The sequence below is a fragment of the Arabidopsis thaliana genome, chromosome 4, assembly GCF_000001735.4.
Source record: "Arabidopsis thaliana chromosome 4, partial sequence".
Classification (NCBI taxonomy): Eukaryota; Viridiplantae; Streptophyta; class Magnoliopsida; order Brassicales; family Brassicaceae; genus Arabidopsis; species Arabidopsis thaliana.
Window position 1 is genome coordinate 3527294 of NC_003075.7, and position 27702 is coordinate 3554995.

The window sequence follows — 27702 nt, forward strand, 5'->3', positions numbered from 1 at the left end:
CATAAATAAAGACCATACTTTAAATCTCAAACAACAAGATCAATCATCCCAAATAACAAACATCATCCTAGTGAAATACATAAATAAATCGTTCCAACAAAACAAGTGTTCAATACATTTTTCTCCAAACATAAACTAGACCCTTGGTCCCTCTCATCCTCTCTACGGTATAAGGTGGCTTTTGATATCTTGATGGATTTACCTTACACTTTTTTTTGTCACCCGCATCCCCGTCCTCAGGATCCTCATCTCTTTTTTTCTTGTCATTTTTCTTATCATTGCACTTCCCTTTTCCCTTCTTCCCTTTCTTCTTCGTTTCCTTCTTCGGCGTCTCATCACCGCCTCTATCCGCTTCAGCCTCATCATTTGTACCTTGTTCAACAGTAAACCACATATTCCATTGTAACCAACACACATCATATATTAAACACTATCAAAAATTGACAAAATAACATACCTTTTGATGGTCCTCCAACAAAAAGAATAATGCCAGTGCATGTTTCCATTACACTTGGACCCTCGGTCTCAATACCCTCGGTCTCAAAACACTCAGTCTCAACACCCTCAGTCTCAAAACCCTTAGTCGCAACACCCTCATTCTCAAAACCCTCAGTCACATCATCCACATTCACTTTCTTCTCATTCTTACTGTTCTCATTCTCACCACCATCGTCCTTCTCCTTATTCACATCGGAATTCCCATTCTTCTCAAATGGAGGCACATTCTCACCAGCTTGTCTCCTTTCAATGGTTAGAAGCCTTTGATTGTGTTCTGCCAACATCTCCATAACTCGCTTAAAGCCTTCATCAATAGCTTCCTCCAAAGAGCTACTGTTGTCCAGAACATTCTCTAAGACATGTTCCTCCTCCATTTGCTCGCCGCTTTGAGAACGCACATCTTGGTCAAACATGTCCTTCCACCAGATTTTCTTCCTCTCTTTGATTAGACGGTTTCTCCAACTATCAACAACCGGATCAACAAAACCTATCCCATCATCAACAACATCACCATCTACAATGCGTCTCAACAAATATTTCTCTTCGTTATAAGATCAGAATAATCATATTCTAGCTCATAGTCACATGTAATAAGATATAATTGGGACAACTCTTACCTTTACACTTCCAAGCTCCTCGTTTATCTCTTCCAATGAGAACCCTTTCATGACACTACTAGAGAATTTACTCTTAGACTTTCTCGGACACTCATTATCGAACCTTACAGGGTCTCTAAACTTTAGTCCCAAATGTGGGATAGCCTCAAATCGCAAAATCTACACATTCAAAGTAAAAGTCACATAAGTATTATTTTTAAGTCTAAAATGCATCTCATCATAGATAATACTCTAAATTGTTAGCTCTAATGGAAGAATAAATCCAAAGAAACATGTCTTGCACTTTTGCTTTCCCTTACATGTTGTCATTATCGACTTAATCCCTTCCATACACCCATCAAATGTGAAATGACCCCATGGAAATATCTCGCATGCATGCACATCATCAACAATCTTCAGCAAGAAACGCTCAATGTTACCATCAGCCTTTGATTTCGCAACAATCACCTTGCACAAAAATAGCAAGATAGCCACTTCTTTCTATTCGCCTTCTTCCTTTCTCCACAATCCTTCATTTCATTCAGCTTCTTTTCAACATCAATGATTTTAATCCCAAATACCTTTTAAAGATCTTTTTTGCAAACTTCAATTATGCATCCATGATATTCATACTCGGCTGCAACTCCTCGGGTACTCATGAAAATGAAAACCACATAAGAGCGCATGCTCTTTAGTGAAGTACCTAATAGGCACTCCATTCACCACAAAACAGAACTCTCTATCCATCTCTGTCTGCACTGTACGAAGCAAAAGCATCCACATGCCTTGAGTAATGTGGTTTTTCTCCTCAGGCATGTGGAATACATGCCTAAACTTTGAATGTGCCTTGAACCATGACAAATCTTCTAGAAACCCCTCTAAATACTTCACTGTCTGCTGCACAGTGCATCTCGTCTCTACCTTACACGTCATCTGGTATTCGCTTGGACCAAAGAACATCCCCTATGGCTGCATTGGTTGTTCCTCATCATCAATTTCCTGAAAATTCATAGACAAACATAAAATTTAATATTTCGCTATACTACTTGTACTAGTTATCTCAGACCAACATTATCAACTTTTCTCAGAATTCAATTTTCTAATGCAAACCAATGTATGATTGATCACGTTAACGTATAAATCCATGCACCAATCACACAAAACAATACTATAAGTTGTATTAAGTGTTTTCTAGTTGTCCTTATATACTACTTTCAGAAATTAATGTATTTAACGAAGTGACTCAAATGGCAAGTCAACAAAAACTTTGTCATTTATTTCGAAAGTCAACAAAAACTTTACGATTTATTTGTCTTCCGTGAAGTTCATGATTAAATCGTCCCAAATTTGAAAGTTTCTTGATTTTTTTGACATTTTTCCCATTTATATACCTCATATTTTTCATTTTCACATTGGTTAAAGTTTTCCTCTTCCTCTTCTTCAAGGTTTTCTTCTTCTCCTTCTTTTTCCTCTTCCTCTTCTTCACAGTTTTCTTCTTCCAATTTTTTTCCCACTTCCTCTTTTTTAGGGTTTTCTTCCATCGCTTGAGGCTGCATTGGTTCCTTATCATCAATTTCCTTAAAATTCATTCACAAAAATAAAATTAATATTTCGCTTAACTACTTGTACTAGTTATTTCAGCCCAACATTATCAACTTTTCTCAGAATTCAATTTTCTAATGCAAACCAATGTATGATTGATCACGTTAACGTATATCAATGCACCAATCACACAAACCTATATTTTTACTTAGGTTAAAAATTTCAATTTTGGAGGAAAACTAGGTTACAATGGGTCCTATCCGGAGCTATCCGCGGATCTGCGGTTTGACCCAATAGTTTTCCTAACTTTACAAGGTTATTTCGCAATATCCCTCAGATTTCTATTTCAAATTAATTCAAACGAAAATAAAAAATGAGAGTGGCAAAATAGAATTATTTTTGGCAGAAGATGGCAGAATAGATAAAAATCCAGTTTGTTACTGACATTGTTAGTGAGTGATCAACTTGCTGAGTTTGAAACGCCTAATCTTTTATTAATTTTCATTTTCATGCTTATATCTAAAAAACAAAAGCAGAAATTTCAGCTCTACACGTTAATAAGTTGATAGGTTTCTTTAAAAGGATTTCACTTTAAATTTCTAAGTGCAGAATTTCAAGACAAAAATAAGTCACACGTCAAAACTTACTACTTACTAGTTACTAGTAATCTCTTTTGCAAAAAAACTAGCAGAGAGCTTTGTTGTCAAGCGTGACTTCAAGGTTTTCTTTCATCCCAAACATCTAGTTGTCAATCCACAAAAACATTGAAATATAGAAAACTTTTTAACTTTTAAAATATTTTTAGTTTTCACGTTAATTCTTGAATTAATTACTCAGATATCATAGAAAAGTATATTTATTCCCAGAATATCATAAATCTTTTTTTAATTACTCAGATGTTTTGAGCATTTGTTTAATTACAATTAACACCCTTGATTAGTTTTACTAAATAATATTATTTAATTGGTTTTTAATTAAGAAATAAACAAAAAAACAATCATTATCCACGTTACCAATCCACGTCATTTACCCTAATCCACATCATTACCCTAATCCACATCATTACCCAAATCCACGTCATTCGAAAGCAAAAATTCTCTTAAACATTTTGGTTTTCCCTTTTTTCCTCGACAATTCACTGTTCATCCGCGCCCGAAAAAAAAGAAAAAAAACAATCGCTCTCTTCTCTCGTTCAGTCGACGGTTATTACGACTGATTTTTGTCGTCACTGATTTACATACGGTGGCTGATTTGTTAGATCTATTCGATTCGATGGCTGAGTTACTGTTTGATGGTTATTCACGAATGATTTATGATTTATCAATGCAATTGTGTCTGAGTTTGTTATATGGTGTGGTTGAGTTATGGTTTAATGCGTTTGTAAGAAGTGTTTTCTGAATTGATGTATATAATATTTTCAAATATTCTTAGATTTTATGAAAATTAGTATAAGTGATTAATATATATTGTAGAACAATGTAGGATTTGTTCCAAAACATGTAGGACTGAAATAATTTTGTTCTGTTACATTGTTTAGTATTTTAAAATTATAACCAAACCGAATTAAAGCCAAATAGAGAAAAGTTTTTCGAATATGGTAACTTTTTTTAATGAAAATGTAAGATTATTTTATTATCTAAAATATATTTTTAGAACCAATTACAAATAGAAATAATTATCATGTCTAGAAAACAACGAGAAAAGTTTTTGATATAGTAAAAATATTAAAATTAAATAAAAAAAACTTATGTAAATTTAAGTAAAAAGAAACAATACTAAAATTATATTTCATTATGTAAGTTTTTTATACAATTATTAATTTATGATATTAATGTGACCATATATTTACACAGGATTTTCAAAAAAATTATTATCTTATTAATTTATTGATTTGTATCACTTTTTACACTGATCCCAACTCGGGTCCGGAAGAATTTCTTAATATATAAAGGTTATTAATTTATCGAGTATTAATTTATAGAGGTTTTACTATACATGAAAGAACTAGTACATACTGTACAAGTACACGGTACAAACATAATAAGACTTAACAAAATTACAAAGTACTTACAAATCAAGACATAATACATGAAGCACTAGTACAGACGGTACAAGCACACGGTAAAGACATAACAACATTTAACAAAATTACAAAGTACTATTCCCTTTATGACCTAAAAGTACCTAAAATCAAGACATAATACATGAAGCAATAGTACAAACGGTACAAGTATACGTTACAGACATAAAACACAACAGATAATACACATTTAATTATGATTCGGACTCTCGGGCTGCAACCACACATTGATATTAATCCCAGGCTGAAACTTGTTATTAGTCTTCTTTCGAAGACGTTCCCCGGTTGATGGAAACCATGTGTCTTGATTTCTCCCTAGTTTATCTTATAGTATCCGGCGGTAAGACTATCAATTGTTTTATCTCATCTGGAATAATCCAAACTGATGATTGCGGGACTGGATAAATGGTAATGAGCTATGCCAATTTCCACGTATTCATATGGTAATAACGCGAAGTTAGATCTTCCATTTCGAGACTATCTAATATCGATTCGGTCCCCACAAAGTTTTGGGCAGCGGCAATCGCATGTACACACAGATACTTGTTGACATCAAAACGTCGGCAATAACAAGTTTTCCTTAGCAAGTCAACAAAATAAATTGCATCAAGCAAAGGTAAAAGGAAGTATTTCCTTCAACGCCCAAACGTACTGTTCAATGATTCACACGCATTGCTCGTGTCTATGTTATACTTCTCCCCTTCAAAATAACACCTTGCCCAATTTTCCACCTGAGCCCATTCATCCAAATACGAACCGACATTAGGAAATCCTCTCCTAAATTGAGCATACTCTCTCGTTAACTCAAATTGAGTATAAACATGTGCGCATGCAAGGAATTTAACCGCGACTTCTTCCTTCTCATTTTTCACCCTTACTTTAACGTTTTGAAACAAATGCCAAACACAATGGCCATGTCTCGCGTTTGGAAACACCTGCATAACTGACTTGATGATGCTTTGATGTCTATCACTCACAAAAACCAAACCTGGTTCATCCGCATAACGGATTTCAGCTTGTTAAAAAACAACGACCAACTAGCATCGTTCTCCCTATCAATTACTGCAAACGCAATGATATAATTGTCATGATTAGGATCTTGGGCTATTGCGAAAACTAATATACCGTCGTATACGGTCTTAAGAAAAGTGGCATCCACAATAACAACTTTCCTCATAACTTTAAACCTTTCAATGGAAGCACCCAAAGCAACGAATACGTACTTTGGAAACACCTGCATAACTGACTTGATGATGCTTTGATGTCTATCACTCACAAAAACCAAACCTGGTTCATCCGCATAACGGATTTCAGCTTGTTAAAAAACAACGACCAACTAGCATCGTTCTCCCTATCAATTACTGCAAACGCAATGATATAATTGTCATGATTAGGATCTTGGGCTATTGCGAAAACTAATATACCGTCGTATACGGTCTTAAGAAAAGTGGCATCCACAATAACAACTTTCCTCATAACTTTAAACCTTTCAATGGAAGCACCCAAAGCAACGAATACGTACTTTGGAAACACCTGCATAACTGACTTGATGATGCTTTGATGTCTATCACTCACAAAAACCAAACCTGGTTCATCCGCATAACGGATTTCAGCTTGTTAAAAAACAACGACCAACTAGCATCGTTCTCCCTATCAATTACTGCAAACGCAATGATATAATTGTCATGATTAGAATCTTGGGCTATTGCGAAAACTTATATACCGTCGTATACGGTCTTAAGAAAAGTGGCATCCACAATAACAACTTTCCTCATAACTTTAAACCTTTCAATGGAAGCACCCAAAGCAACGAATACGTACTTAAACTTTTGTTGTGCATCCACTTCCACATATGATATTGTCCCGAGATTCACCTCCTTTAACATGTATAAATAAGAGTACAAGTCGGTGTAGTTTTTTTCAGGACTACCCCGCACGTCACTAATGTGTTGTTTTTTTCCTCTCCATGCGGTAGCATACGAACAATGCAAACCCACTCTTCCCCGAACAATACTCATTATGCTTTTAGGTGGTGGAGTTTGAAACTTACCTGGATAATTCTCATGCAAAAGAGACGCGGCTAACCGTGGTGTGCCGGTATGTTAACAATCGCTTGAATTCTTATCAGACCGCTTGATTGTATGCATCTTCCTGTGAACTCTAACACTGAAACAATTTGAGCTCGTTACTTTTGCACATCGTAAATACTATTTACAAGCAGTTGTTGTAGATTGTCGGCATCGTAACATGAGTCGCTTTAGATCCAATTTTATAGTTGCGGTCGCAAAACAATACTTATTTGCAGCTCTGTAAACCAAATCTTGCACCGCCTCCTTAGAAAAAAATTCTTGGTGTAGTTCAATCCCCATTCCATCTTCCCATTCCGTAACACTTTGAATTTTCTCACTACTCTCACTTCTTTCACTAGCAGCACATGAAAGATCATAATACTCAATTCTACCAACCTCACCATTATCTTTTTCCCTATCCATCTGGCTATCCACATGCTCAATAAGTACATTCTTTATTTACTACCTCCACATGCAAAGCTGGTCTTATTCCCTTAGCATTCACTACCATTAGATACCCTAAAAAGTCATCATCATCTACAATAGATATCTCTCTCTTAGATGTGCATAGAATGTAACTCAAGTTCAACTTCCTTGAGGTTTCATCTATTCCAATCTTCTTGCATATGTTTTCTACTAACAATGAGTATGTTATCTTTGACGTCTTCAACAACACACCACTTAAAGAATTGTTTGAAAATCAATCATGGTTTTCTGAATAGTACCCATAGTCAAATTGTATGAATGTGTTCTTGTTCTTCATCGCCTCATGTAATTACAAATAAATTATTAAAACATAATTACGTAATTATTCAGATTGAGACATAATTGTACCTATATTATATCTCATTGATACCATTTATACCAATTGTCATAATTTATCTCAATAAAACATTTGTACCCCCTGTACTATTATGTCTCAGTTTTACCATTTGTTCCAGTTCGTCAATTCTAGATTTCTCAAATCAATAATTTCGATTGAACTCTCCGATTCAAAACGATACAACAGCCCATAACGAACAATACAAAAAATTTATGTTATTAACAACTAACTCAACCAAGAAATTCACATTAATCTAGAAATCAAAAAAATATCGGATTTACTTTTGTCGGTGAGGAGGAAGCTAACTTTGGGAGCAGATTATCGGCTTGGAAGCTACGGCGTCCTCGAAAGCTAATTCGCCGGTGAAATCGGAGCTCAAATCGCCGGCGAAATCGAAGCTCAAGTCGCCAACGACGAAATCGGAGAAAATCACGTATCGGAGAAAAGAGTCCCGCGAAGACGTCGGTTTTCTTTTTTACTAAATAATTTCTTTTTTTACTAAATCATTTCTTCTCCACAATTATTCATTAAGGAGCTAAGGGTAATTACACATCCTTGGGTGGCACTCTGAATAACTAGTGGCACGTCAGAATTTTTTTCCAGTTTCGGTGGCAAAATAGATTGGTGCTCGTAACAAACTATATATGAGATTCTCTTATAAGATTATCACATATCTGTGTTTAGTCTCTAACCTGAACCTTATTTTATCTAAAGTTTGCCTTGGTTGAAACAATATATCTCAAACCAAGGATGGTAGGATCAGTGGTAGTTCTGCACCAATCAAGTAAATCTATCACTATGCAAATTCAAATCTCTAGGGGATTAAAGTTCTTCTACACACAGCAATATATGCCTCCGATCTTCCAAATGAAAGACTCACTTTATGGGAAGAGCTAACACAAAATAACCATACCTATTCTACGGATTCCCATCCATGGATAGCTAGAGCCAATTTAAATCAGATACTCCATATGAATGAACACTCCTCAGTAAGGACATAACCTGACCTGCAAATGGCGGAACTTAGAGAATGCTTAAACCATGCTGGCTTTTAAGGCCTGAAGAGCCATTTGCCAAGAAATTAGACAAATTATTTTACAACAGATTGTTACAGCTTTTTCTCATAGTCAAGCTTGTTTCCTTCCTCCTGTTTTTTTCTATCATTCAGCTTCTCTTCTTGATCTATATGTCCCTTTACTTAAAGGTTTGACAAAGCCTTTCAAATTCTTTAATTTCTCTCACAAAACACCCTAGTTTTATTTATACGTCTGGGCCTAAAATACCTTTATCACTTTCCTACTTGTATATATGAAGATAAATGCCATAAAAAGAGCTTTCAAGTCTATCCATAAGGAATAAGGACACTATCTCAGAAATGAGAGAGAGTGAGACTAACAGTTTGTTGCAATTTGTGCAGGTGCAAGCTCTAAATAATCCTAATCCACAAACATTCAAACAAGAGAACAGAGTGAAAGTATTTGAGGAACACAGAAAACAGACATATATACACTTAAACAACACGAATAGTCAACAATATGTTCTTCTATCCGATTATAAATCCTCAAACATTAGCTCTAAATTTCACAAAGTGAAAACTATAAATTCATGAACCCTAATTTATCATAATGATATTCTCTCAAGTTTATGTGGTGTTAAAAGTTGATTAAGAGAGATTCTGAAAATATTACGTTTTAATTTGAACTATAGGGCGTCCATTTTTAACGACACTGTAGACAAGAGAATTTTCATTAACATATTTGAAGTTGAGGGTTTTTCCACTAAATATATAATCGAGAGGTTTTCTTGCAATTTATCTTGAGTTGATGAGTTTTATTACTAAAACCCCTTTGTTTTTGAACAAAACCCCAAGTTTTCTAATTTATTTCTAACATCTCTCTTCAATTTGACTTTTGACAAAAAATTCGACAATTAGGGGGTGTTATTGGTTTGTGATTTTGAAAGACTTTTAATGACTTTTAAAAAATATAGAAAGTAGATAAATCAAAGATTTTAAATGATTACTAAAGAGTTTTGTATAATTTCTATGATTAGTTTTTCAAAATCTTGTAAGGTCTTTATATAATCTTGTAAAATCTCCCTGAATATAATTATAAATTTTGATTTGTGATTTCTCCAAAATTATAGCATATCTCAAAAATATTGAATACTATTCTCCCCTCTTCTATAGAATCTATCTCCACCAAAGTGAAAATCATAGGCATAAACACAATAACTATGGTATTTGTAAGTAACTACATGAACATGGAACCATCCATGAAGAACTTGAAGTTTTATTTTCAATAACTATGGTATTTGAGTGATAGGTCGAGTAACAGATAGAAAGTATAACATCGATACTCGACTGCACAGTCTGTTGCCAGGTAGTAACTATGCAGTCGAGTGGTGGTGATGGTGATACTCGACTTCCAGGTACAGTGATGAGGTCGTGTAGTGGTCTGGCAATGAAGGTGAAGACACTCGACCTCGTGGTCGAGTGATGTGATCGAGTGATGGTCAGGTGATGGAGATGAAGACGCTCGACCTCGTGGTCGAGTGGTGAGGTGAAGTTGTGATGTCTTCTACTCGACCTGGGGGTCGAGTGGTCGAGTGGTGAGGTGAAGTTGTGATGTCTTCTACTCGACCTGGGGGTCGAGTGGTCTCTTGAGATCTTGAAGCTCCTACTCGACCTCTGGGTCGAGTGGTTTTGTCATGATCAGGTCCGCTTCTTCCAGATAGCTCGTCAACAGCTCCAAATCACCTGAAATCAACGCAAATATGCAACATGCATGCAAATCTATCCTAAACATGTAAAGTGATGACAAATGATGAGAAATGGTATAAAACAGTGATGATATGATGCTAAAGTGATGACAAATGGATGCTCAAAACATGCAAAATACACACTTATCAACTCCCCCAAACTTAGTCTTTGCTTGCCCTCAAGCAAACAATCAAGAACAAGCTGGAGGTGAGGTTTGAAAGCGGGGACTCAGAGCCAAAGCACCAGATAAACCAGATGAAATCAATATCCAAGTTGAAAGTTCTAAGCTGCAAGATCGAATTCTACTTAAAAACGTTAGCCATGCCTCATCATCAATCAATCCGACTCATATGCTCGACCTACACAAGTTTTCAAATCTACCAATCCCTTTAACATTCATTAGTTCTGGAACGTGAATCAAGCAATGCATCATCAAAGAACTCATTTGGCTAAGGTAAAAGGTCAAGAGACAAAGATGGTCCCTCACAGAATAGGCTTCACTAACAGGGGATCTCTCAAAAAATGATTAAGCTTTAGTAGAATGCTAAAGGTAAGTCCCAAGCTATGCATACAGAGATAAGATCCCATCTACCCAGAGTACATCAAATGAAGCTCTAACGGTAATTCCACCTCCAATCCCAATATAAGAACTAAACTCTACCCTTTGCATTCATGAATCTTTTAAGCCATTTTTCTAATCATTCTTTTCTATTCTCTTAACTCTAGGAGAAGCTTTCTCAACACTTTGATACATCTAGCGGATTTGGATTTCTTTAACAACTAAGGTTCCTGTTTTTAACATTTTAAAACCCAGGGCTTTTGCCCATCTTCAATAGCTAACAAGAACTCTTTCTTTTCTTTTCAAATCCCAAAACCTTTACTAGACTTTTTCTGCTTCTTTAGCTTACTTCACCTAGAGTCTTTTACCTTTTCTTATCAATGAATCAACCCCTTTTTTTTTTCTTTTAAACACATCCCAACCCAAAGTATAAGCGCCCACCTAGTCCTATCTAGTCCAAAAAATGCGAACTAGAACTACATGAGACACTATCTCTATCGTTACGAACCTAACACTTTCTACCAAGCTTAATCGGAATAAGACCTCACAAACACTCACAAGTGATATAGGGCTTGAAAGAAAGTCTAGGTTTGGGTTTGGGTTAACTGCTCTAATAAGGAGAGTCAGCTACTTGGATTAACTAGAGTGATCAAAATGAATAAGAAAATCCAAGTATTTTAGGGTATCCATGAGTTCAAATTTGATGCAGACATGATAATTAAAGATCAGATTCAGGTTCAAATTGATAGGGAATGGTATCAGATCATGACAGTGTGGTCGAGTAGAGCAATCTAGGCATGGTTCAGTTTTATTTCAAATTCTTTGACTACGCAACAGACAACTACCAACGAGGGCACTGAGTTTATCCGATGAATCAAAATGCTTACAAGGCTATCTCATCATCATCCCCTATGCATATGCAACAATCCTAAATGAAACACTCTAGACTCGATCCTAAATATAATGCAACTACATGAACACTCTTTTTTTGTGAAATCATTTTCTGAAATTTTTCAATGTTTTTTGGTTTTTCTATGCCTTAGATGAATGCAGACTCAAAAATATACACAATGTAACACACACTTCCTGAGCCCTCCCCCAAACTTAAATCACACAGTCCACTGTGTGAATAAACTTGGAAGAGAGTACTCAGGACAAATCCAATCACAGAAACAAAAAATGAAGAAACAAATCACAACAGTTGATATAATACAATGGTGAAGTGAGGCGCTTACCTCAGTCGAAGAATGAATGTAGTTGCTCGTCAATGGCTGCCTGTGATTGCTCCCAGGCCATAGACGAACCACCTTGTTCTGTATCAGCTCCAGCAGGTGGGTACTCGACCTCATCAGCTCTCTGGCGGCCAGCACCGCTCTGAGGATACTCGACCTCTCTCCTTCTGCTGCGGCCAGCACCGCGGTCGCGTAAACTACGAGACTGCAGAAGTCGTCTGCTCCTACTGCTAGATCGAGTGAGTGTGGTCCTCCTCTTCCTCCCAGATTCCCGAGGCTCGAATGATGAATGCCTCGCAGGGACATGCAGAATCTCCTTCTCTCTAGGCTCAGGCCTGCGCCGACTTGGCTCGGGCGCGTCATATCTCCTTGAAGGCATGTCCTGAGGGAGATGTCCCTGTGGAATAGCTGTAGTGGAAGAGGAGCAGCTGATCTTGTTCTTCAGAAACTTGATATCCCTGAGGCACTTGGCGAGTAACTTGTCCTGTTTCTCGCACCACTTCTGCAGCTTGCTGTTGTTCCTGTGTGCTTCGCTCAAACTCTTGCTTTCCCTCGCTGGAGGTATGTGCTCACTGAAATGATACATGCTTGTGTCAAACTCCGCCTCATCTATATCATCTGTCTCATCAACATCTTCTGTTGTAGCTCCTTCGGTGTGACTGATCACCTCAGTTGGCGGACTGCCCTCGAAATAAAGATCTTCAAGCGCAGGCTTGAAGTCAATGTTCATGCCCTCGAGAATCCTAGTAGCGTCAATGCAGGGGAGGAGAATGTTGGCGATTCTAATCGATGAATGCTCGAACCTGTAGCGGTGAAAGTCGCCAGCCATGTCAAACTCCAAGAACTCACATTGGCGCAAATGATCCAAGTCCATCATCCTCGGTGCTAACCCTGGTTCCCTGAGCGTTACTCCACAAGCTTGCAGAATTGGCGTCACAACGCCACCCACGCATAGTGCTCCTCTCACCTTCTTCTTTCCGTTCGTCAATGCCCACTTCCTGTATCCACACAGATGGATCAACAGAGGCATTACTGGTGGTGCGTTATTGAGATCGCCTCTCAAGACGTTCTTTCCCTTCGTCCGCCGAAGAATCCCTATAAGCGCATAATCTATCATCTCCATGTCCGTGTTAGACAAGGTGCCTGTAGACTCCCTGGAGTAAAAGACGTTGGCAACCGATCGCTGAAAGTAGCGGATCACAGGACTCCGAATTTGGTTGTTCTTGGACCGCGCCGAGTTTAGCGGTAGATTGTTCCCTATAGTGGCCCACAAATCCTTAAGCTCTTCTCTGTCAAATTTGGGTTTGGTTCCCTTTCCACTAGGGAAACCAAACAGTTTTTCCAACTTCTTGATCGAAAGCTGATACCGCTGTTCATCCACTGAGAACGTCAAGAAACCTAATCCCATGGTATCCAGCTCAAAGTCTGTGAGTCCCTCATACATCTCCACTTGCAGCGTGGAAAGAAACTCGATTGTCTCCTCCTTATAGGCAGGGTAAGGGTAAGACATGAGTGTCTCCAGATAACACTTCTCGAACAGATGTTGTACGTCCTCCAGTAACCCAACTGGGCTAAAGTCTCATAGCACGGATACCTCGTTCCCTAGAAGTCATTCATCTCAAAGAATCTGATATACTCCTCCACTGTAACCTCGTCGGGTTTGTTCAGCAGCTTCGTCTCCTTACGCCATGACTCTGGCTCATACTCAGTTTTGATGTCCTCATCAATCAGCTCATATCTACTCGACATCGCCCTCTTTCCTCTGGCGATTTCAGCTCTTCTCTGATTACGTCGGGCTGTAGAGCGTTCGAATTCATCCCTGACCAGGACTCAGCTTCATCCCTGACCAGGACTCAGCTTCATCCACATTGTAATCAGGGTCCATAGAGAATTCTCCACTGTAGTTACTCATTACGAAACCTGAAAGCAAATGTAACTCAAAAATAAACGTTAATACGTTAGTTCATACAAAACCAGAAACACAAACGACACAAACCAAAAACAGGTCGAGTAAACTGGTCGAGTAAACCGTCGAGTAAACCGATCGAGTAAACCGTAGCCGGTTTTGAATATTTTTTTTGTTTTGTGGGTAGCTGGTCGAGTGATTATGGAGGGCCGAGTGAAGCGATGGAGAGAGAGTGGTGAAAACGACGAGGTTATGCAGGAGCTGCGGTAGAGTGAACCAAACAGCAAGGTCGAGTAGCGAATGATGAGAGTAGAGTCGCGGATTAGTGATGAGATGATGTAAGAAGAAGTCGAGTGTTGTTAGAGGAGCGGTGATTCGAGTGATTGACTCGGAGGAGGAGAAACGGCTGCTTGGTCAAGTGGTGAAGAGGTCGAGTGCTTTAAGACGATTGAGAGGTGGTGGTGGCGAGGAATCGTCGAGTGGTAGCTCGAGACGGTGGTGAAGAGGTGATGGGAGTTGTGGCTGTGAAAGGCGAGAGAGAAGCGGTCGAGTGCCTAAGGAAGAGAGATGGTGAGGTCGAGTGCTGCTTTGGACGGATGATGATGGCGTTGAAGTCGAGTGATGGAGAAGAAGTCGAGTGAAGACGGGATTGCAGAGATGGGGAGGTTGCATTTTTGAAGAGAGAAGGCTATGGGATCGAGTGATGGGATAAGGGGAGGTCGAGTGGAGTGGAGAAGACTAGGATAGATTTCGTTATCACCTTGTGGGGAGCGTGGGAGACATGGCTGCAGCAGTGGGTCCCTCGTTGTCTTCTTGTCTCTTCTCTGTATTCTCTGTTCACTAGAAAAACTCCAGGAAATCCCGCAATCTTCGGTAAACTTGATAAACTCCCTGGAAGACTCTGTAGCTCCTGTTGGTCGAGTAAAATGATGATTTAAAATTTTTTTGGGTTTTAAACATCACTCATACTCGACCAATGTACTCGATCTTTAGGTCATCAGTAGAGTAAAAGTTTTAAATTTTTACTCTAACTTCACGTTACTCCCTTTTTTTTTTTTCTGAGAACCACAAACACAACAAATCAAAAATAACAAGAAACTAAAAATTATTTACAAGGATAATCATGGGACTTCCTCCCAAGTGAGCTTGTTTTAAGTCTCTAGCTTGACTCCTCACACTTATCAAGAAGAAAATGAACTGTAGAGAGGGTCTGCATAATCCTCTCTGATACCATCATCATAATCAGCGTCCTCCCTGGAGAGGTCTCCAACAGAATACTCAATTCCCCTTTCTTCAAAATATGCTTCTTTCTCTTCTGGAGGGTAATCTATCTCTTCAGACCATCTTGAAGTGAACTTCTTTCTCGGGATAGTGTCGATCCCGCCTTTAGGTTGAGCTTCCTTCAGCAACTGATTCAGCTTACTTCTAAGCTCCTCAACAGTGTGGGCTAGCTTCTCTATAGTTTCATCTTGCTTGTAATACCTCTTTTTAAGAACTTTCACTCTTTCAGTCACATATCCTTCCTCTGAGATCACTCTATCATTTCCAGAGGTTTTTCAATCTTCTGTTGACCCTTGTGGAGTTTTGTTGATGCCAAACTGCAACTTGATATGCTTTCCAAGGTTGAGACTAATTTTCCCTTCCCTGACATCTATCACTGCTCCCACTGAAGCTAAGAAGGGTTTTCCCTGTACTAAGGGATCCTTATGCTCTACTTCCATATCCACCACCACGAAGTCTGTAGGCACTTCTACTGCATTAATCATGACTGGTAGATCTTTCAGCATGCCAAAGGGTTTTCTAGAAGACCTATCCGCAAGGATCAAAGTCAGGTCACAAGGTTTATACTGAATGAACTCTAACCTTCTTGCCACAGAGAGTGGCATCAAGCTGACAGAGGCTCCGAGATCGCACAGACAATCGCTGAAAGCAAATTCCCCAATGGAACATGGTAGAGTGAAAGATCCCGGATCTTCTAACTTCTCTTGAACAATCCTCTTATCAGCAGCTCGAGATGGAGTGGCATCACTTTCATCATCTAAATCATGATACATCTTGATCCTTTCCAGTATCAAATTTCTCACATCTTTGTGAGGATCAGGAATCAGGTTGAGAACTTCCATCAGTGGCATCACTGCTTCAATCTCGTCCAGCTGCTTCGCTGCAACAGACTTGTATCTCTCCATCCACGCTTTCCTGAATGTCCACGGAAGAGCACGTGAGGGTAGTGGAGTAGGTTTGAATCGTTTTACCATTCTCTCGATTATGGCGGCCTTCTCTTCCGAGGTGGACTGAATGAGATGGCGAGAACCAGCAGAGTGGTTGAATTCAACAACAGAGACTTCAACCTGAGTAGAAGCCTCCCCTTCTTGAACATCACTGTCCCAGTGATGAAATCAAGGAGAGGTCGAGTTGGCGGCTCTCGATCATGGGAGATGGTGATGGAGTGAACGGTTGCATACTCTTTTGGATTCTTTATTGACTTCCCAGGAAGTCCTGTGACTTTAGGGGCAGAGGTAGATGCTGACTGGCCTTCCAAGTACCTGACTTTGGTATTCAATGCCTCCACTTTGGCATTCAGGTCATTGTAGCAGCAGTCTAGCTTATGGCGCAATTCAGATAATTTCTTAGCAATTTCCATCGAGCTAGATGCTTGTCCCTGTAGCAGCTGTTGGACCATCTGTTTCATTTCAGCATCAGGAGCAGCAGGACCTTGGTTTTGCTGAGGTGCAAACCCAGGTGGTGGTGGTTGCTGGTAGTTCCCCTGAAATTGTTGCTTAGCAACGAAACCTTGGTTGTAGGGAACAAAAGGTTTGTTCTGACCTTGTTGTTGCTGTGGAGGATACACCTGATCCTGAGGATTAGCAACGTTGGTGCTGCGGTAGGAGAGGTTGGGGTTGTTGGTTTTGAAGTTGTTGTATCCTTTGTAGTCACCCTGGTTGTTGTTGATGTAGCTGACTTCTTCCAACTGGTTACCCTCCCCATCTTGGACTTGGTACTGCTCGTCATCAACAAGGAAGTGCTCATGCTTCTGCTGGCTAAGAAGAATCCTGTCCAGCTTGTCATTCAGCACTTTGATCTCCTTCCTGTGTTTGTCATCAGAGTCAGCTGTTCCTCTGACGGTCCTATCAGAGTCCTCGTTGTAATTGCCATCTGATTGAGAAAGGTTCTCAACCAATTCCCAGCCTTCTTCAACATCCTTGTTCTGGAAATTCCCATTGCTGGCGGTATCCAGAAGCATTCTGATGGGTGGTAGGACTCCTCTGTAAAGAGTGCTGAGCAGAGAGGCTTTAGTAAAGCCATGATGAAAGCATTAGTTGGTGTAACCCTTGAAACGCTCCCATGCTTCACAGAAGCTTTCACCAGTCTTCTGTGAGAAACCAGAAATCTCAATTCTGAGTCTTGCAGTTCTGGCATTGGAGAAGAACTTTGATAGAAAAGCCTTCTTGCAATCATCCCAGGTGGTGATTGAGTCATGGGGCAGATTCTTCTCCCAGGTGTGTGCTTTATCGCCCAAGGAGAATGGGAACAAACGGAGCTTGAATCCGTCTTCACTGACACCATTGATATTTGTCAGGTTACAGAGCCTATCGAATTCATCAAGGTGGTCGAGCGGATCCTCCATTGGCAGACCATGTAATTTGTTCCCCTGAATCATCGAGATGAGACCACTCTTAATCTCGAAGTTGTTGTTCTGGATAGCAGGAGGTGCAATTCCTTTCCTCTGACGGTGATCACGTGGTGCATCTTCAGCACCAATGTTGGTAGGGCCATTTTGTTGATTCTGTTCTTCAGGCATATCGAGTGGTTGCTGAGATACAGGGTTGACTGTGTTTCTCCTTTCTCTGAGTTCGCGAGCTATGTGGTCGATGTTGTCGTTGAAAAGGAGGTTCTGATTGTCTGATCGAGTTCGCATACAGTAGAGGTGTACCTGGATCAAGAAGACAACAAAAAAAACACACAGTTAGTAACCGAAAAGAAAATTGAAAAAGAACTTGATCTAAGCAAGTCTGAAATCTCAAATGTAACAAACAAACACCCAATTGGCAACGGCGCCAAATTGATAATAAGTTTTTAGTCAATTATCCTAAAACACCAATCATATCGTTGTAGTATTTTAGGTTGTCAATCCAAATGGGTGTGATGCTAACAATCAAGATGTGATCAGAAGTCACTAAGTCAAGCCAAGCAATAACAGGGTTTGGTGTGTTCTATCAGTTCTAAGTGAACATGCAGAAAACAGAAATTCAAGCAGAAACAATAAAACACTCGACCAACACAGCTCTTTGTAGAGCGCTGGGTGAGGTCGAGTGACAGGTCGAGTAACAGAAAGAAAGTATAACAGGGATACTCGACTGCACAGTCTGTTGCCAGACAACTGGGTGGTCGAGTATCAGGTCGAGTAAGAGTAAAGAATTGGAGAAACTAAGCAACAGATAACAAGATGCAGTAGACGACAATAGAGTAAACAAAGAATTCAATCAGATAAAGAATTCCCGAGGATGGGGTAATTGAGTATTTTCGTTTTCTCAGTTTACAGGTGATCGACATGCTCAATAAATTAACCCTAGACAACAAGTTCATTAACCAAATCTAAGTGCCACCGCAACAGAGACTCTCAAGTTAACCTAGTCCTAGACTCAATCACCATTGACGAGAGCTAACCTAACAGACATTACAAATCAACAAGTTAAAGCCAAAACGCTCCCTGCAACCAATACCTTGGTACAGGGTCACGAATCTCTGGAATTAGTGGTTCAGACATTTCATCGAACACCTTTTGGGCGCGGAAATGTCTTGGCTCAAATTCCAGTTGATCAGAAAGCAATAGGCATTAAGAACAACTAATCCAGAAGGGATCTATCAACCAATACTCAATCACCTAGCATACTGAGAATTCTACACTACTCTAACCCATCCTCAGAAACCTATTCACTACTCAGACATCATAACAGAAAGCATAAACGTTGAACAAGTTGAAAACATGATAACAATAGTGTAACAGCAGGATGAAAACAGAATGAACAACAGTAAACGAAATGAAGAACAGAAACTGAATACTGAATACTGAATAGATAAAGAGAAATCCGGATTACAAAAGGTCTAGAACACAAGGTCTGCGGAATAAAACTAGACAAAAACTTGTCTGCAAAAATGTGAAGTACATGCTACTTATAGCCAAATATTCCGAAACCCTAATACTCAAAACGACGAAGTATTGGGACGGATTAAAAACTGTACTCGACCCATGTGGTCGAGTGAGAGGTCGAGTGAATAGCTGGAGTCTTCTTTTCTTCCTTGTGCTCGAGTGTCTGGTTAAGTGCGGAATGAAGAAGGCTTTGAAGCTTGTCATCGAGTATGCAGTCGAGTGGTGGTGATGGTGATACTCGACTTCCAGGTAGAGTGATGAGGTCGTGTACTGGTCTGGCAATGAAGGTGAAGACACTCGACCTCGTGGTCGAGTGATGTGATCGAGTGATGGTCAGGTGATGGAGATGAAGACGCTCGACCTCGTGGTCGAGTCGTGAGGTGAAGTTGTGATGTCTTCTACTCGACCTGGGGGTCGAGTGGTCTCTTGAGATCTTGAAGCTCCTACTCGACCGCTGGGTCGAGTGGTTTTGTCATGATCAGGTCCGCTTCTTCCAGATAGCTCGTCAACAGCTCCAAATCACCTGAAATCAACGCAAATATGCAACATGCATGCAAATCTATCCTAAACATGTAAAGTGATGACAAATGATGAGAAATGGTATAAAACAATGATGATATGATGCTAAAGTGATGACAAATGGATGCTCAAAACATGCAAAATACACACTTATCACCACACCCAGTGTCTGGCAACAGACTGTGCAGTCGAGTACAGGTATCTCGTTTCCTGTCTGTTACTCGACCACTATACTTGACCACACCCAGTGTCTGGCTACAGACTGTGCAGTCGAGTATAGCTGGTTCATATCCTGTCTGTTACTCGACTTGTTACTCGACCACATCCTACTTCTGGTATCAGCCTGTTGTGGTCGAGTGATTTTAGTAATTCTGTTATTGTTTCTGTTTTCTGCATGTTCGCTTAGGACTATTAGAAACCCCAAAACTGTAATTGCTTGACTTGACTTAGTGACTTCTGATCACATCTCATCTGTTTGCATCACACCCATTTGGATGACACCCTAAGTACTACAACGACATGATAGTGTTTTAGGATTAATTAACTTTAAAAACCTTTAATCAATTTGGCGCCGTTGCCAATTCGGTGTTTGTTTGCTAGATTTGATATTTTAGAATACTTAAGATCAAGTTCTCTTTCATTTTTACTGAAAATTACTAACTTTGTGTTTTTTCTGTTTGTCTCTTTTGATTCAGGTACTGCGAATCACCAGCTTCACCAGTTGGTACTCGTTGTATGCAAACACGGTCACAAGGAAATCAGAATCTCCTATTCAACGATAACATCGACCGTATTGCTCGCCAACTCAGAACACAGACAAAAACAAACACAATGGCTGCAGTTGTAGATGAGCAAGTGCAACCAAACAACATAGGTGTAGGCAATGCACCACGCAACCACAATCAGCGTAATGGCATCGTGCCTCCACAAGTGCAGAACAACAACTTTGAGATCAAGAGCGGTCTCATTGCCTTGGTTCAGAGCAACAAGTTTCACGGCCTCCCTATGGAGGATCCACTCGATCACCTGGACGAGTTTGATAGGCTCTACAGCCTAACAAAGATCAATGGAGTTAGTGAGGATGGCTTCAAGCTCAGATTGTTTCCATTCTCTCTTGGAGACAAAGCCCATCAGTGGGAAAAGTCGCTTCCTTAAGGCTCTATCACCTCCTGGAATGACTGCAAGAAAGTCTTCTTGGCTAAGTTTTTCTCTAACTCCAGGACTGCGAGACTAAGGAATGATATTTCCGGTTTCACACAGACAAATAATGAGACTTTCTGCGAAGCATGGGAGCGCTTCAAAGGTTACCATACACAATATCCTCATCATGGTTTCTCCAAAGCTTCACTTCTCAGCACCCTCTATAGAGGTGTTCTTCCCAAGATCAGGATCCTTCCTGATACCGCTTCTAACGGGAACTTCCTCAACAAAGATGTTGAGGAAGGCTGGGAGCTGGTAGAGAACTTGGCACAGTCGGATGACAACTACAATGAAGATTACGATAGAAACATCCGCCATAGCTCTGATTCTGATGAGAAGCACCACATGGAAATGAAAACCATGAATGACAAACTGGACAAGCTACTCCTTGTACAAAAGAAGCACATTCATTTTCCAGGTGATGATGAGACGTTCCAAGTCCAGGATGGGGAGACTCTGCAGTCAGAAGAGGTCAGCTATGTGCAAAACCAGGGAGGTTACAACAAAGGTTTCAACAACTTCAAGTAGAACCATCCCAATCTGTCTTACAGAAGTACAAATGTTGCAAACCCGCAGGACTAAGTCTACCCTTCACAGCAGCAGAATCAACCCAAGCCCTTTGTTCCATACAACCAAGGTCAGGGGTATGTTCCTAAGCAACAGTACCAGGGCAACTATCAACAGCAACTTCCACCACCTGGGTTCACACAGCAACAACAACAACCACCTTCAACCACTCCAGATCCAGACTTGACGAACATGTTACAGCAGATTCTCCAAGGACAAGCAACATGAGCAATGGATTTGTCCAAAAGAATGGCAGAAATTCATAACAAGGTTGACTGCGGTTACAATAATATCAATATCAAGGTTGAAGCACTGACATCTAAGATAAGATACATAGAAGGCCAAATTGGATCGACCTGAGCACCCAAATTTACAGGACCTTCCGGAAAATCAATGCCAAATTCAAAGGAGTATGCTCATGCTATCACGCTTAGAAGCGGTAGAGAATTACCCACAAAAGAGGGTCCGAATCAAAACACTGAGGACAGTGTGGAGCGAGATGGGGAGGATTTATGTCAGAATGAAGATACCACTGAAAAAGCAATAGAAGAGCCTATACTCGACCAACCTACTCGACCACTAGCTCCTGTAGCATCTCCTCTTGTTGAAAAACCAGCTGCCGCCAAAACCAAAGACAACGTCTTCGTTCCCCCACCTTACAAACCCCCACTCCCATTTCCTGGTCGATTCAAGAAGGTCATGATACAGAAGTACAAAGCTCTCCTGGAGAAATAATTAAAAAATCTTGAAGTCACCATGCCTCTCGTCGACTGTCTTGCACTTATATGAGACTCTAACAAATATGTGAAAGACATGATTACAGAGAGGATCAAAGAAGTCCAAGGAATGGTGGTGCTAAGTGACGAATGCAGTGCGATCATTCGGCATAAGATCATTCTAAAAAAATTAGGATCTCCTATAGCTTTGAGTATCCTATAGCTTTCCTATACTTTGTAAGCTCAGTTATTATCAGTTTTATTTGATCAGGAGTTAGCTCATCATTCACTATGACAGGATAAGTAGAGTTTAGTCCAAGAAAAACGTACCTTAGCCCTTTTGGTAGTGGTTTTAAATCGACTTTGGGCGCCTTGAGTTCAGACCAGTCATTGGATACTAAGTTGGCTTCAGAGTGGCTGTGATCGAGTGATGTGGTCGAGTAGACTGAATGGGCTGTTGGCCGAGTGATGTGGTCGAGTAGACTGAATGGGCTGTTGGCCGAGTGATGTGGTCGAGTATATATTTGTCCCTTGCCCTTTCACCCAAATCTTCATATTCTCCTGGATTCTAAGCTGCTTTGTGTTCATCCAAAAGCTTCTGGTACCCCAAAGTCTCCAAGTGCAAATTTCCTTCTTCGCTATCCTTTGTTAGAGCACTCTGTAAATGATCTGTTTCTCTTAGCTCTTCTAGCATTTCATCAGCTAACAGATCCATCTCTTCAATCGAGAAAACATTTCCTTCTATTGTAGACTTCTTCATGGTGTTGGTGATATCAAAGGTCATCTTGAGATCTTTCCCGAGGTTAAGATCGATCTTTCCCTTCTTAACATCAATGATAACTCCAGCTGTAGCTAAAAATGGTCGTCCCAGTATCAAAGGATCTTTGGGCTCTTCATCCATTTCTAAAACTTTAAAGTCTGTAGGTACTTCGACCACGCATATCATGACTGGTAGATCTTCCAACAGACCATGGGGAATTCTGACAGATCTGTCAGCTAGGATCAAGGATATATTGCATGGCTTGTACTTGCTGAAGCCCAGTTTCTTTGCCACAGAGAGAGGCATGAGACTCACAGATACAGCACCCACCTTATGCACCCATAGAATCCATCTTGAAAATGAATCCTACTCGAGCATTTAACCTCAAAGGAGAATAAACCCGAACTTGAAAGAGGTTGTGAAAAAGGAGATACTTAAACTATTAGATGCTGGGGTTATCTACCCTATCTCTGATAGCACTTGGGTATCTCCAGTTCACTGAGTTCCTAAAAAGGGAGGTATGACAGTTGTTAAAAATTCTAAAGATGAACTGATACCCACTAGGACTATAACTGGACATAGGATGTGTATTGACTATAGGAAGTTAAATGCTGCGTCTAGGAAAGACCATTTCCCATTCCCCTTCATTGATCAAATGCTACAAAGATTAGTAAACCATCCTTACTATTGCTTCTTGGATGGTTATAGCGGATTTTTCCAAATCCCTATTCACCCAAATGACCAAGAAAAAACTACTTTTACTTGTCCTTATGGAACTTTTGCTTACAAGCGTTTGCCTTTCGGTCTCTGTAATGCACCTACTACTTTTCAGCGGTGTATGACTTCCATTTTCTCGGATTTGATAGAGGAGATGGTAGAGGTGTTCATAGATGATTTCTCTGTGTATGGCTCTTCCTTCTCCTCGTGTTTGTTGAACCTATGCAGGGTACTCAAAAGATGTGAAGAGACAAACCTGGTGCTGAACTGGGAGAAATGCCATTTCATGGTTAGAGAAGGCATCGTTTTGGGACACAAAATTTTTGAGGAGGGAATAGAGGTTGATAAGGTTGACGTGATGATGCAGTTACAGCCACCATAGACTATCAAGGACATCAGGGGTTTTCTTGGACATGCAGGATTTTACAGAAGATTCATCAAGGATTTCTCCAAGTTGGCAAGACTGCTCACCAGACTGCTGTGCAAGGAAACCGAGTTTGCATTTGATGAAGAATCTTTGACACCCTTTAAGTTAATCAAGGAAGCTTTGGTCACTGCCCCAATAGTCCAAGCTCCAAACTAGGACTTCCCATCCGAGATCATGTGTGATGCTTCAGATTATGCAATAGGAGCAGTTTTGGGCCAGCGAGCAGAACGATGGATGATACACAAGTAAGGTATGCCACTACAGAGAAGGAATTGCTAGCTGTGGTATTTGCATTCGAGAAATTTAGAAGCTACCTAGCGGGTTCTAAGGTGACAGTCTACACTGACCATGCTGCTCTGAGGCATATATATGCGAAGAAGGATACCAAACCTAGGCTGTTAAGATGGATCTTATTGCTCCAAGAGTTTGACATGGAGATAGTTGATAAGAAGGGAATTGAAAACGGTGTAGCTGATCATCTGTCTAGGATGAGAACTGAAGACGAGGTCCCTATTGACGACTCCATGCCAGAAGAACAGCTAATGGCAATTCAGCAACTTAACGAGAGTGCTCAAATTTGGAAATCACTCGAACAAGTTTGTTCGATTGAAGAAAAGCTTCCGTGGTATGCTGATCACGTCAATTACTTGGTTAGTGGTGAAGAGCCTCTAAATCTGTCGAGCTATGAGAAAAAGAAGTTCTTCAAGGACATTAACCATTTCTACTGGGACAAACCTTATCTCTACACATTCTGCAAAGATAAGATCTACTGGAAATGCGACTCAGATGATGAAATCGAAGGCATCCTACTACACTGCCATGGGTCTGCCTATGGTGGCCACTTTGCAAAGTTTAAGACAGTGTCAAAAATCCTGCAAGCAGGTTTTTGGTGGCTGACAATGGTTAAGGATGCTCAGGAATTTATCTCGAAATGTGACTCATGTCAGAGAAGAGGGAACATCAGTAGAAGGAATGAGATGCCTCAGAATCCGATCTTGGAAGTTGAGATCTTTGACGTTTGGGGAATAGATTTTATGGGTCCGTTTCCTTCTTCTTACAGAAACAAGTACATAATGTTCGTAGTGGACTATGTATCGAAATGGGTTGAAGCCATAGCTAGCCCCACTAATGATGCTAGAGTTGTGCTAAAGTTGTTCAAGACAATTATCTTCCCTAGATTTGGAGTCCCGAGAGTTGTAATCAGTGACGGAGGGAAACATTTTATGAACAAGGTTTTTGAGAACCTTTTGAAGAAGCATGGAGTAAATCACAAGTTAGCCACTCCTTATCATCCACAGACGAGCGGGCAGGTGGAAATCTCCAACAGGAAGATAAAAGCAATTCTAGAGAAAACAGTGGGGATTACAAGGAAAGATTGGTCTACTAAGCTCGATGACGCAGTATGGGCTTACAGAACAGCCTTCAAGACCCCTATTGGCACGACTCCTTTCAACCTTCTCTATGGAAAATCCTGTCACTTGCCTGTTGAGCTCGAGTTAAACTCCTGAACTTCGACGTTAAAACCGCCGAGGAGAAGCGGTTGGTCCAACTGAACGATCTCAACGAGATTCGCTTAGAAGCTTACGAGAGTTCCAAAATCTACAAGGAGCGAACCAAGTCTTTCCATGACAAGAAGATAGTCTCAAGAGATTTTAAGGTTGGTGATCAAGTGCTGCTGTTCAACTCTCGCCTAAGGCTTTTTCCAGGCAAGCTCAAGTCTAGATGGTCTGGTCCTTTCTCTGTTACTGCAGTACGACCTTATGGTGCTATTACTCTAGCTGGGAAGAATGGAGATTTCACAGTCAATGGCCAGCGGCTCAAGAAATACATGGTAGATCAATTTATTTCAGAAGGAACTTCTATTCCTTTGGAGGAGCCTTTAAACGCCTAAAGAATATGAGGAGTCAAGCTAGAGACCTAAAACAAGCTCACTTGGGAGGAAGTCCCATGCCTATCTTTGTACATATCCTTAATTTCCCTTGTTTTTTGATGCATTTTGTAGTGTTTTCAGGAGATAAGTATGAAGAGTTGAGGGAAACGGATTCTAGCTTTGAGAGAACAGCAATACACTCGACCACAAAGCAATCAAGGACACTCGACATTGTTCTGGCTTCTCCACCCCATGAAATCACTCGACCACACTCTACAGGGACCGAATGACGATGTGATCGAGTATAACGAATGATGCAATCACAACGTCTCCATGTCAGTAATTCACTCGACCGCGGTGCTGGCCGCAACAGAAGAAGAGAGGTCGAGTATCATAAGAGCGGTGCTGGCCGTGACGAAGGAGCAGAGGTCGAGTACCCCCAGAGGGAAGCTGAGACACAACAGGGAGATTCTTCGATGGCCTGGGAGCAATCACAGGCAGCTATTGACGACCAACTCCGCTCCTTTTTCCACTGAGGTAAGCACCTCACTTCACCATTGTAATATACCATCTCCTTTTTTTATTTTGTTTCTGTGATGTGTTTTGTCCTGAGTACTCTCTTCCAAATTTGGTCACATAGTGGACTGTGTGATTTAAGTTTGGGGGAGGGCTCATGAAGTGTGTGTTGCATTGTATATAATCTTGAGTCTGCATTCATCTAAGGCATAGAAAAAACCAAAAAAATTGAAAAATTTCAGAAAATGATTTCACAAAAATAGTGTTTTTGTAGTTGCATTGCATTTAGGATCGAGTCTAGAGGGTTTCATTTAGGATTGTTGCATATGCATAGGGGATAATGATGAGATAGCCTTGTAAGCATTTTGGTTCACCAGATAAACTCAGTGCCCTCGTTGTTAGTTGTCTGATGCGTAGTCAATGAAATTGAAGTAAAACTGCACCATGCCTAGATTGCTCTACTCGACCACACTGTTAGGATCTGATACCATTCCCTATCAATTTGAACTTGAATCTGATTTAGAATTATCATGTCTTGGCATCGAATTTGAACTCATGGATACCCTAAAGTACTTGGATTTTCTTACTCATTTTAACCACTCTTGTTAGTCCAAGTAGTTGACTCTCCTTCTCAATGCAGTAAACCCGAACCCAAACCTAAACTTTCTTTCAAGCCCTATATCACTTGTGAGTGTCTGTGAGGTCTTATTTCGATTGAGCTTGGTAGAAAGTGTTAGGTTTGTAACGATAGAGATAGTGTCTCATGTAGTTCTAGTTCGCATGTTTCGGACTGGATAAGACTAGGTGGGCGCTTATATCATGGGGTGGGATGTGTTTAAAAGAAAAGGGTGAATTCATTGTTGATAAGGAAAGGGAAAGAATTCTAAGGGAAGTGAGCTAAAGAAGTTAGAAAAAAAATCTAGTAAAGGTTTTGGGAATGTTAAAGAAAAGAATGAGGTTCTTGTTAGCTAAAGAAGAAGGGTTAAAAGCCTTTGGTTTTAAAGATTCAAAACAGGAACCTTAGTTGTTAAAGAAATCCAAATCCGCTAGATGTATCAGAGTGTCGAGAAAGCTTCTCCTAGAGTTAAGAGAAAAGAAAAGAATGATATAAAAAAAGAGTTTAAAAGATTCACGAGTGCAAAGGGTAGAGTAAAGTTCTTGTATTGGGACTGGAGTTGGGATTACCATTAGAGCT

General features: G+C 40.2%; 8 pseudogenes across 8 annotated transcripts; 2 read left to right on the plus strand and 6 right to left on the minus strand.

The window, feature by feature from the left end:
* Window positions 1-133: 133 nt before the first annotated feature.
* On the minus strand, window positions 134-2704 carry AT4G06571 (annotated as a pseudogene; the record flags this gene model as incomplete). Its single annotated transcript has 1 exon — window positions 134-2704.
* Window positions 2705-4308: 1604 nt separating this feature from the next.
* Window positions 4309-7548, minus strand: AT4G06572 (annotated as a pseudogene; the record flags this gene model as incomplete). The annotated part of the gene is made up of 1 exon: window positions 4309-7548.
* Window positions 7549-12164: 4616 nt separating this feature from the next.
* On the minus strand, window positions 12165-14072 carry AT4G06573 (annotated as a pseudogene; the record flags this gene model as incomplete). The annotated part of the gene is made up of 1 exon: window positions 12165-14072.
* Window positions 14073-15168: 1096 nt separating this feature from the next.
* AT4G06574 lies at window positions 15169-18831 on the minus strand (annotated as a pseudogene; the record flags this gene model as incomplete). The annotated part of the gene is made up of 1 exon: window positions 15169-18831.
* Window positions 18832-19172: 341 nt separating this feature from the next.
* Window positions 19173-19787, minus strand: AT4G06575 (annotated as a pseudogene; the record flags this gene model as incomplete). The annotated part of the gene is made up of 1 exon: window positions 19173-19787.
* A 682-nt stretch (window positions 19788-20469) lies between these two features.
* AT4G06576 lies at window positions 20470-22347 on the plus strand (annotated as a pseudogene; the record flags this gene model as incomplete). Its single annotated transcript has 1 exon — window positions 20470-22347.
* Window positions 22348-22785: 438 nt separating this feature from the next.
* Window positions 22786-23295, minus strand: AT4G06577 (annotated as a pseudogene; the record flags this gene model as incomplete). The annotated part of the gene is made up of 1 exon: window positions 22786-23295.
* A 67-nt stretch (window positions 23296-23362) lies between these two features.
* Window positions 23363-27166, plus strand: AT4G06578 (annotated as a pseudogene; the record flags this gene model as incomplete). Its single annotated transcript has 1 exon — window positions 23363-27166.
* Window positions 27167-27702: the final 536 nt, after the last annotated feature.